Genomic DNA, 12,967 nt, shown 5'->3' on the forward strand with positions numbered 1-12,967 from the left:
CAAGATCTTTCACCGATCGAAGGGAATTACGAATGGTGCTGATGGGCCTAAAGGTTGAGGGAATATCAAACCTCCTAAGGATCCGAGCAATCTTGTCCGTGGTTCCCTGGACATAGGGAAGATGGACACCTAGTCGGCGCTCCTTTGGTTCTTTCTTAATTAACGCATTTCTAGAGGCTTTAAGGAAAGCCTTTCGACCAAGGCGCCTACTATATCCTTGATGTCTTTGTGGAGAATGGATATAGTAGGCACCTTGGTCGGAAGGCTTTCCTTAAAGCCTCTAGAAATGCGTTAATTAAGAAAGAACCAAAGGAGCGCCGACTAGGTGTCCATCTTCCCTATGTCCAGGGAACCACGAACAAGATTGCTCGGATCCTTAGGAGGTTTGATATTCCCTCAACCTTCAGGCCCCTCAGCACCATTCGTAATTCCCTCCGATCGGTGAAAGATCCTGTTGACCCTAAAGACATGAAGGGTGTGTATTTGATCCCTTGTTCTTGTGGGACACCCTATATCGGGGAAACAGGGCGCTCCATCCATCAGAGAATTTGCGAACATGTAGCTGACCTGAGACATGGGAGAACCAAGTCTTCAGCATTAGCAGAGCATGTGGATAAGACCAAGCATCAAGTATGTATAGAGGAGGCCAAGGTTGTTGCCAAAGTTGCTCAGTTCCATCATCATAAATTTAGGGAAGTTATTGAAATTGAAAGAAGGCCTAACAATCTCAACAGAGATGACGGCTGGAAGATTAGTAGATGTTGGATCCCTGCCCTTTCGTCTTAGTGCTTCTTCCCCTCCCCCCCCCCCACCCCCCTCCCCCTTTTTATCTTTTGAGCTTTCGTTGTTCCCCCTGGTGCCTTCCTTTCTTCCTTTTCCTCCTTGATCTTTGGTTTTCTATTGGATTTTTTCCAGTCCTTCACCTTCTTTGTTTCTATGTCACTCTTCTCGTTTGATTTTTTTCCTAATTGATATTAGTAAATATAATCTTAACTAATATATATATATATATATATATATATATATATACATATCTATATATATATATATATATATATATATATATATATATATATATATAGATATATATATATCTATAGTATTTATTTATTTATTGATGTTTTATTATTACTATTATTATTATTATTATATATTACTCTTTTTTTTTTTAATAAATAATTTACAAGTAAATTACCTTTTTATACCAACCATTAAAATTATGTTATTTATTTATATATTTTTATGAACATCCTTATATATATATATATATCTATATATATAGAGAGAGAGATATATAATTAATTAATTAATAATTTAAATAAATAAATGAATTATTTTTAAAAAACTAACCATTAATTTGTTTTATTTATTTGTATCTAATTTAACTTAGTTCCATAAATAAAATAATAAATAATAATAATAATAATAATTAATAAATAATTTAATAAACAAATAAATTAACTTTTTATACTAACGTGGTATTTATTTATATAATTTTATTAATCCTAACCTTTTCTTATCAACCGAATATTATTATTTTAATTAATATATATATATATATAATTAAGTAATAATTTAAAGAAATAAATGAATTTTTTAAAAAAACTAACCATTAATTTATTTTATTTATTTTTACCTAATTTAACTTGGTTCCATAAATAAAATAATAAATAATAATAATAATATTAAATTAATAAATGAAAATTTGACCTGGGTCCTAGAGTCAAAAATTAGCCGTTAATCTTTTGTAGCCGTTGGAGTCTCTACTTAGACTATTTAACATGCTAGACTGGATCTGTTTCTTCAACTTGTCCTGACGATGAACCACACTAGTTGGTTTGAAACGCGTCGACAAAGGTCTTTCTATATGTGATTTACGCAGAAATTCTTCTTATAAATATCAATATGTCATATCAGTGATTCTTTCACGCTCCTCTGCGAGCTCCATAATTGTGGCAAAGATGTGGATAGTTCATCAATCCTCCTATGCTCTAGATAAATGACCCAGTGACACTACCTCTTGAACATGTCCATCATAGTTAATGATATTGTTGATTGTGTCAAATCATGGCTCTTTGATATTTTTTGTTTCATGTAAATATTTTTTTTCAAAGAATCAATACTAATTAGTTAGGATCTGGCTAGTACAGTTGTGCCACTAGAGCATGTTAATATTTTTTTTGTAATGATTCACTGTCAAATCAAGAAAGAATATTTTGTAATGAGTTCTCCCTCCAAGGCCCTATAAAAAAAACTTATGATAAAGAACCAAGGGTCCATAATTTTGGTTTTCCAAGAGAGGAGCTCTGCAAGTTATCAATGAAATGTATGCTCCGTGGAAGATTAATGAAAGATTTTGGCAATTTCGGCTCATATGAATGTGTAGTATGTATTCCTTCTTGTGTTTGTTCCATATGTTCTCACTCTTCTTCTCAGATTACATCTACAAGAAGATATTGTATATGCTTTTCATGGATTTATGGATTCATCTATGACTAATGCTAATAAAAGATGCCTATAAATGATATGAATTATTATCCTTAAAAATGCACTCCATGTATCTTAGCACTTCATTTAATTCTTTTTCTCATCCACTTCATGCTGGACTTTGATGCACTGGATTATTAGTGTAAGCCATGTGCATTGGTTTTCTTTCCTCCTCGATTCTTCTATCCAATATACTACCAATGACTGATAAAACTACATGTTCATGTGATGTTTGCTGCTAGAGTCAGATATTAATGCTTCTGTGAGTAATATTTTGCATCTACCTTTATATTTCTCCTCTTAAGGAGTGTTCTGAATCAATTTCATCTCAAATATGTTAAATACTGAATGAAATAGAAAATCTCAGTAGATCCTTAAAGCACTCACCAAGATGTCCTAGGCACTAGTATCTCATCAACCCAAGGATTGTCTCTAAGAGCAACAACATCTTCTAGCACCATTTCCAAGGATGAATCAGAAAATGTTCCCCAGGTGAGACATTTATACACCCTTTAGTGAGATGAGAAGAAAGGGGTATGGGTTGTAGATCTATCACCTTGGCGACTCCACTGATTGAATCTCATTTTGAGAACACTGGCTTCCAAAAAGCCACACACTCACTTTGATACTTCACAACAGAGAACTCGTCCTATGTTTGACCTTGAAAAGATAATATCTAGGAGAGCCTGGAAAGAAAGAACTCCTATCACTCCAATTCTCGTGACTTGTTTTCTAGAACTATCATCCTCTAGCTCTCAAAAAGACTATAATAAATTACTTTGATTCTTCCTCCAAAGTCTTGGAATATCCTAAGGAACGTTGTGCATAGTTTGGCCCATTTTCCTCAAGTGTCAAAATTGAGGAATATTTTGTCAGCTCTCCTCCCTTCACATTTCATACCTTCCTAGAACCCGAAGAAGTTAAAGATATTCTCATAAACATTCCAGCATAGAGCATTAATAATTTCCCAACTCAGCTCTAGTTAGTTGTAATTCAACAAACTCCTCAGCAAGGCCCTGTTATAAACCTCCCACCACCTCCTTTGCAAAACATGATTGTCCCTGGTTTTCTCCTAAATAAATATGCTCCTATGGACTTGCCACAACCACTAAATGATATGCCACAAGACTATCTTAATCTCTTACCAAGATTCACTGGAGAAGATGATATCTCAACTCAGATACATATAGAAATCTTTTGTGGATTTGTAGGAAATATTAATGTAGAACACTTAGATGTGGTGCTAAAAAAAAAATCCAATCCCTAGATGGGGAGGCAAGGAAATGGTTCAAATCCCTCCAAAATTCTTCAATCACTACCTAGAAGGAGATGGAGAATTCTTTTATGTAGAAATGGGGAGAGAAAAGGGATCATGGGTACATCCTCACTGAATTCAATGCAATGAAGAAAAAAATAATGAAGATGTTTCAGAATTCATAAAAAGGTTTAAAAAACTATACAACAGTCTTCTAGATAAAATAAACCTCCACAAGTTGCTACTAAAGTAGTTTTTGCTGGGGCTTCTGAACCTGAATTTGGATTCACTCTTAGAGAAAGAAAGTATTGTACCCTGGACCATATTCAAATAGATGCTTTAGAAGTTGAAGAAAATTTTACCTCCACTATAAAATCGAAAGGGAAAACTGAGTATGGTGATAGGAGAAGAGGAAAAGAGGAAGCCAGCTCTTCGAGCCATGGGAAGGAAAACTAAGAACATAAACTTAAGGATATGAATAATTTTATAAGAAATTTGTCTAACAAGCTTATAAAACTAGAATTAGAAAACAAAAGCCCTCCTTGATAGAGTCAATCATCCACAAGTCAAAATTTCAATACTCAATATAGAATACCACCATTACAACTCTTGCAAAGGGAGAGAAAAGAACATGAAGATTACATTCAACCATTTTTGTATTTGGAATATGATCGAGAGGAACATATTGAAGAAACCATAGAGGTTTAAGAAAACTAATTCTCTTCTCTTTCTGATTCAAAACATGAGATATAAGCTCACAAGGAAGAAGGATATGAATTGGATGCCTCACTTGATGATGGAAAAATTGACAACTATTGTAGGCAATTTGCAAACTTCATGCAAGCTCAGTTACACCGAAAATATGACCTCAGATCTTCTACGAAAAGGTCTAGAATGCAAGATAGAAATGAAGAACCTCCCCACTCAAATCCCCCCAAGTCAATAGAGAAAGGAAAGAAATCTATTGACCCAATCCCACTAAGGAAGAAGGAGTCCTCAGGTCTTGTTTCTCATAAGCCTGAAGCTCCCGAAGTAGAGAAATATCCTCCCCAAACCAAGCCACTCTACAGTAAGGAGAAGGAACTTGTTGAAGTTGCAACAACTGATAGGAACCCCTCCACCTTTAATCTTCAAAATGTGTTGGAGAAGGTCAAAATATTTGTTCCCTTAACTGAATTGTTAAAACATCCTAATTATAAAGCTCAAGTATCTCAGTTCATGTTGTTATATCGAATTTATACCTACAGATAAGTACATCTTACCTAAGTGGGTAGTTACACTTAGAACAACAGAAAGAAAGTGGTTTAACCTTTTCCTATAATAGATAGATGAGATGAAGGAACCTACTTGTGATCTTTTGCTTCCTTTGATCTCCTTTGAATTGCTCCCATCGCTCTTGCTTGAACTGAATTCGCTCAATTGGTACCTGTCAACAGAAACAGAAAATGACAATGATCAAAGAATACGATCTATCTACTATAAACAAATGGAATCGACAACATTTAATCATATATGCATCATATATATGAACAAGAATATGGGAAAAGGAACAAACAACTTTATTGATGTAGAAGGAGGAGTTACACCCAATGCGGTTTGATCCCGTGTCACTCATCCAACATCAGTCCAAACCCTTGTCACACCAAAAGCACATCAATCCAGCAGTATAACATTACTTGACATGAACTCAAATCTCAAACCAACAATATTTCTCTACAATCTTCAAATTCTAGCCCCTTGATCACTATGATGAGTGGTCAATTTATAAGGAAATTCAAGTGGTTATGTCATAAATTGGGCATTGAATGGTTTTCCAAAATTGGAGTTAGTTTCCATGGAGAAAGGGATGAGAGGATAGAGGGATAATTGATGCATAGCCTATCTAAAGTTGACCTCATAGGATAAAATAAGAACTGAGCATCCTTCTAGAATTCTCTAGAATCAAGGAATATTCCTAGAATCCTATGCCAATTTCACTCATTCTCGCCCAGGACCGGTCAAAGTGGGCCTAAGTGCACTGCAGTGCAGGTCTGAATGGGCCTACTTGCTCTGTAATGTAATTACCCCTGACCAAGGTTGCGCCGGTGTCCTAAGGAGGCATTTCAACAGGGTTTCAAGTTAGGAAACTTTCATGGATGGAAGCATTCAATTTGATGACTTGTCTAGGGCCTGTAACAACTGAATTAGGGTTTGATGAGCCCTAATTGTACTGATCTGATTGTCGGGAGTGATGTGCCCAAATATACTTGTAACAGTTTACCTCTCAAGCATGAAGTAAAAAATGATAATGTCGAGTGATATGCTTTATGATGTGATGAGGAGGATCTAAATCAAATGGGGACCTGCATTGATTACCATACATAATATCATGATATGATCTGAAAATCACTTGGGAGTGTCCTTAGTTAATTAATTAATAAATGAAGGTATTATAGACTCGTGTGCTGATGTGTGTCTATGTTATCTTAGGTAACGGATCGATCAGATTGCAAAATATACAGACACTGGAATAATGGAAAACAGTAGGAGAAACATAGTAAGAAAATACAAGAACACAACAAATTAATAAGGAGTTCACCCTATCCTCTAGGGCTACATCTTCGTTCCAGCTTTCAATGGTGGCCTTCTTTTATTGTGTCTTTAAAGTAGAGATTTACAATGAGGAGCTCAATTTGAGTCTCCTGAAATAGATAATGTTTGGTAGGGTGGTTCTTGGATCCCCCAAGCCACTAGAGTACACAGACTCTTTTCCTTACCAGATCTTGACCTCTTTAGTCTTTAATGGGAGAAGCCAAATGTGGTGCTCAATTCCCAACAGATCCTCTCAGGGATTGCTTGAACCTATCAAGCTTTTTGTCTGCTCGATGCTGCCTTAAGTCAGCTCGACTCTCTGTTTTCTGCCTTTTGCTTCACTGTTTCTTCTTCGCTCTCACTCTCTCTGTCTTCGTTCTCTTCTTCTCTCTTCTTCGTGTGTTCTGTTCTCTATCTGTTCATGGCTTAAAGCCAATCTATCTCACAACTTTTCGATTCCTCTTCCACCCTTCGAATCGCCTGCTGCTGTTCACTTGGAGTTCCCTGCCTCTGCATCATCACCATCGTCCATAGGGAAGTGGCTGCTTGTCCTCTCACGAACTGCGCCAGATCTTCCTTGATGGTTCGATAATTCAATTACACCGTGGAATGACTCATCTGCCAACTTAGTGGTCAATTCGGATTTCAAACTTCTTTATGCCGCAGCTTAATTCCCCTGTCAAATCCGGTTTCTCCATCGAGTGCAATATCCACCGTCAGATCTGGACCCCCAGTTCCTACGTTATTCACTCATTTTGTGTGGTTGAATTGCTCGACCATTAGCATGCGATGAGAAACGGTTTTCTCTCTCATCTGTTGGACACGCGTCATGCGCTGAGTGGAATTGCTCATTTTCAGCCAAATCCACTTACCGCCCAAGGGTGCCCCTGATATACCACCAATTTTTGGTGCACAGGACCCGCCTTTCACCTTAGCGCTTTCCCCACGGTTTCTCGGCTTCCCATGCAACTGAGCACTCGGGGCCTTTCCTTCTCGAGGGGTTTTTCCCAACGATGCGCGATTAGTGCTAATCGCGCATCAGAAATGGCCTCTGTTTCCTGATCCGGGCTTCCCAAGTGCCAGTTTTGCCTCTTGTGCAGACTCCATGGGCCTCGGTCAGCGTGCTTTGACCTAGGTCCTCATTGTTCCTTGCTGGTTGTAATTTACCACTTTGTAGAGGTCTTCCTGATCGCTCTGTGTTCATAAATTCGAAGTCTGTCTTGTCTTAATACAGTCATGGTTCTTTGATACTCTTCATGGATCTAATTCAAATCACAGCCTTCCCACTGAAAAAGCTTTTGGACCACCAAAAGTTGGTTTTCAAGCATTGACTAAGTGAGGGTACAATTGTCTCACTTGTCCAATCTCTATCCACTTTGCACTGCTCGGCTTTGAATCCTTGAGCCCTACTTTGAGGTACTCAACATCTCCTCTGCGTGTCATCCTCACCTTCCTGTCCAGAACTATGTCTTCCTATAATTCATTAAGATATTCAGGTAGCAGGTCATCAATAGAAGGCAATTGACTCTGCTCTTCGGGATCCTCAGTTAGAGAGGGTTCAAACAATCTCAAATAGTCTACATTTACAACTGAGTAGATGTGCATGTAAGCTGGCAAATCAAGGCAAAAAGCATTTTCACCAATCTTCTCAAGTATCTTGAAGGGTCCATACCTGATAGGCTTTAGCTTTTTACCTTCACCTTGCATCCTGTCCTTGCTGATATACAGTTAGACTTGGTCACTAACTTGGAAACTATGCTCCATTCGATGCTTGTCATTCCTTGCCTTATATTTGACTTGGCTCTTTTTCAGCTATTCCTGTACTGCCTGGTGGATCTCTTGGATCTGTTCAATGAACCTAGTTGCCCTGTCCACATCACTATGTCCATCAACTGTGGTATCTTTACCAAAGACAAAATCCAAAGGAGACCTTGGGGTGAAACCAAAACAGGTCTCAAAAGGAGATCTCTGTGTAGAAGAATGTTTTTCTCTGTTGTAAGCATGTTGCACATAACGCAAATGTTCATCCCAAAGCTTAGGATGCTTGCTACAATATCCTCTGAATAACTGGATCACTGTCCTGTTAACTACCTCTGTCTGGCCATCAATTTGTGGATGAAAAGCTGTGCTTTTCTTTAGTTTGGTGTCCATCAATTCCCACAGACTTGACCAAAACTTCCCCACAACTCAGGTGTCTCGATTAGATACAATGGAAGTAGGTAATCCAAAATGAACCCATACATGTTCAAAAAATAGTTTTGCAGTTTGTTCAGCTATAATCTGTTTATTACAAGGTATCAAAATACACATTTTACTGAACCTATCCACAACAACATATAGATAATCATGGCCTTTCCTAGATTTAGGTAGTCCTCCAACAACATCCATGGAAACACTTTCCCAAGGGTGAGAAGGAACTAGTAATGGAGTGTACAAGCCTAGTTTTATGTTGCTGGGCTTGCTTTTAGCACACATAGTACACCCTCTTACATATCTAGAAACTGTCTCGTTCATTTTTGGCCAATAACAAAATCTTTGCAGCTGTGCAACTGTTTTCCTTACCCCAAAGTGACCTGATATCAGAGAAGTGTGTGCTTCTCTAATTATCTTTACTCTCTCAGTTTGTGGAATGCATAACTTCCCACAGTGGTATAACAGTCAGTCCTTTATATGATAATCCAATTCGTCTACTCGTTTGCCTTGACTTAAAGTTGCATATACATCCTTAAAGTCTATATCTTGAGCATATTTTTCAATGTAGCTTTCATGTAGCACAAAATTATGCTTAAGTATAGTAGATGCATTTATAATAGGGTCTAGATAACATGCTTGCAACTTTATTGTGTATGCCCTTTTTATATCTGATGACTAAATGAAACTGTTGTAGAAAACCCATCCATTTATAATGTCTTGAATGCTGCAACTTAGTTTGGGAGTGTATATATTGAAGTGGTTGATGATCAATATGTATTACTATCTCTTTGCCCATTAAGTAATGTTTCCACTTTTTCACACTCTGAACTAATGCATACAATTCTTTATCATATGTAGGATAGTTAACTACTACAGGATTAAAAGTCTTAGAATGATAACATATGGGTTTACCATGCTGTGTCAACACTGCTCCCATGGCATAGTCACTGGCATCTGTTTGGATCTCAAATGGTCTTTGAAGATCAGGCAGTGCTAGTACAGGTGTTGTACTAATCTTTTCTTTCAAGGTGTCGAAGGCTTTCTGCTGTTTGCCTCCCCACTGAAACACCTTGTTCAATCATGTTAAAGCATGTAAGGGAGCTGCAATTAAAGAAAAGTTAGAAATGAACTTCTTCCAATATTGTGTTGCTCCTAAGAAGCTTCTAACTTTTGTAGCAAACTTGGGTTTAGGCCAATTTACAATGACTGCCACCTTAGAGGGATTTGTCTTCAATTCACCACCCCCTACTATATGACCCAAATAATTCAGAGATGTTTTGCCAAATTCACATTTTGAGAGTTTAACATGAAGTTTTTCTCTTTTCAAAACATCTAGTGTCTACTTAACATGCTTTAAGTGTTCTTCCCATGTTTTGCTAAAAATTAGAATGTCATCCAGATACACAATAACAAAATCATCAAGAAAAGGTCTGAGTACATCATTCATTAATCTCATGAAAGTAGCAGGAGCATTAGTTAAGCCAAAAGGCATAACCAACCACTCATACAATCCTTGCTTTGTTTTGAAAGCAGTCTTCCATGCATCTTGTTCTGCAACTCTGACCTGATGGTATCCACTGTGCAAGTCTAGCTTGGAGAAATAAACAACTTCTTTCAATTGATCTAAAAGATCATCTATGCGAGGAAGGGGATAATGATTTTTTATTGTTATCTTATTCAGTGCTCGGTAATCAATGCACATTCTCCACGAGCCATCTTTCTTTCTCACCAAAATGATTGGTGACCCACATGGTGATGTGCTAGGTCTGATGAACCCTTTCTCGAGTAACTCTTGCACCTGCTTCTTGATTTCAACATTCTCTAAAGCAGACAACCTGTACATTCCAATGTTAGGCAATGGAGCATCTTGCTGCAAAATAATATCATGTACTATTTCCTTTTTGGGTGGCAGACCTTTAGGTTCTTGAAAAAAGATATCATACTCTGAAACAACCTTTTCTAAATCAGCTTGATGTTTAGCATTACAACCCTCAAATACATTGGTTTTATCAGGTTTCTTTTCCTTTACAACCATCAGTAAGAATTGTTTGCATGAATTTATCATTCTTTTCATCTGCCCTGAGTTTATGAGAGTATAATTATTCTTGAGCTTATGAGCTCTTACAAAGTATTCGATTCCATATTTAACAAGTAGATACTTGTTCTCAGCTCTATAGAAAATAGCTTTCCTATCATACAAGTAAGGACTTCCTAAAAAAATTCCACATATATCTAAAGGAATTATGTCTAACTCAACCTCATCTACAAATGCTGACCCAAAAGAAAACTTGAGTTTGCATTGTCTAGTCACTTGTGGTTGTGATTTATCATTCAACCATCCTAATGGGTATGGTTTCTTGTGAGGTGTAGTTGCTAATCCCAACTTCTTTACAATTGCTTCAGAAATTAAATTTACTTGTGAGCCACTATCAAAAAAAGTATCAATCTTTTGATGTTTGGAAACAACTCGAATATGGAAAAGCTCATGTCTTTTTCTCTCATTTTATTCATCAGTAGTAGATTGTGCAAAATTACTAGTAGATGCTTCAGAATTCTTACCCTTATACCTGTGGCTGCAATGGTTGTTTCATCTCCCGAGTCTAACCCTAAATCTTTCTGAATAGCTGCAACAATCTTCTTCTTCTTACCCTCGAACTTCTTAGGTCTCAGCTCTGGATGCAGAATCCAACAATGCTCATCATCATGCCCATCCTTTTTACAGTGAGTGCATGAAGCCTTGCTTTTCTGTGTAGTGTTAGCCTTCCTTGCTTTCCATTTCTGCTTTCTTTTCTCCTTATTCTTGCTTGCAGTGGGTTGGGATGATCCCCCAACTTCTGGACTTCCATTCTTTCCTCTAGCTTCTAGATGAGTAGCTTGTATAGATACCTCATCTATACTAGTGGGATTAAACATGAGGATGGTGTGCCTCATGTAGCTGTGTAGACCACCAATGTACTTAAACAGAGTCTTAGGTGAGTCTAATGAGATTCCTAGAATCAATGCTCTCTTTCTAAATTATTGAGTGTACCCTTGCACACTTTTCCCTTTCAAATGTCGAAGAGTTTGCCAACTGATCATGGCTTGCTGCATGTAGGCCAATGGATAGAATTGCTTTTTGATTGCAAAAACATATTCACTCCAGACAAAGATGGTCTTACTATGTCTTTTCATGTTAGCTTGGGTTCTGCCTTCCCACCAAACCAAGGCAGTGCCTCCAAGGCGTAGGCTTGCCAACTGAATCTTGCTCTTGTCTGATTCAATGTTCTGTGCTCTGCAATAAACATGAATTTGTCTAATACAATTGTCCAACTTTTTTGCATTCAACTCTCCATAATATATAGGAAAATCAAATTTAACATCTAGCTTAATCAAAGATGCCTTCTTGTTATGTACAGGGCTATTAGGAGGTGTGAGAAAGCTTTCCTCTTTCCCTTTGCCTTTTGAGTGGTCATGGAAATGTGATTCATCTTCTCCTTTGTCTTGTTTAAAGCCTAATAAATCTTCATCCTTATGTTTTCTAAAGTCATTATACATTTCCTCTACCATGGACTTTATGGCTAGGAAACTATCTATGAATTGAGGGTCTGGGCCCATAGAACCTTCCTCTGACATTTTCTTCCGAGGATAGACTCTCCCAATTTTAGGATTACTTTCGACCAACTCTCCTTCTCCTAATTTGAGCTTTGATCTAGTTAGCATTCAACAGCTAAACCAACACAAGCTTGTCTAACCTTAGTAGCATAAAGCTCTGATACCACTTGATCTGAAAATCACTCGTGAGTGTCCTCAGTTAATTAATTAATAAATGAAGTTATTGCAGACTCGTGTGTTGGTGTGTGTCTATGTTATCTTAGGCAACAGATCGATCAGATTGCAAAATACACAAACACTAGAAGAATGGAAAATAGTAGGAGAAACACAATAAGCAAATACAAGAACACAAAAAATTAATAAGGAGTTCACCCTATCCTCCAGGGCTACATCTCCGGTCCAGTGTTCAATGGTGGCCTTCTTTTATTGTGTCTTTAAAGCAAAGATTTACAATGAGAAGCTCAATTTGAGTCTCCTGAAACAGATAATGTTTGGTAGGGTGGTTCTTGGATCCCCAAAGCCACTAGAATACACAGACTCTTTTCCTTACTAGATCTTTACATCTCTAGTCTTTAATGGGGGAAGTAAAATGTGGTGCTCAATTCCCAACAGATCCTCTCAAGGATTGCTTGAACCTCTCAAGCTTTCTGTCTGCTCGATGTTGCCTTAGGTCAGCTCGGCTCTTTGTTTTCTGCTTTTTGCTTCATTGTCTCTTCTTTTCTCTCGCTCTCTCTGTCTTCGTTCTCTTCTTCTCTCTTCTTCATGTGTTTTGTTCTCTGTCTATTCATGGCTTAAAGCCGATCTATCTCATGACTGTTCGATTCCTCTTCCGCCCCTTTGGATCGCCTGCTACTGTTCGCTTGGAGTTCC

This window comes from Pinus tabuliformis, chromosome 8 (genome assembly GCF_031772625.1).
Source record: "Pinus tabuliformis cultivar Carrire ecotype Pingquan chromosome 8, CPIR1, whole genome shotgun sequence".
NCBI lineage: Eukaryota > Viridiplantae > Streptophyta > Pinopsida > Pinales > Pinaceae > Pinus > Pinus tabuliformis.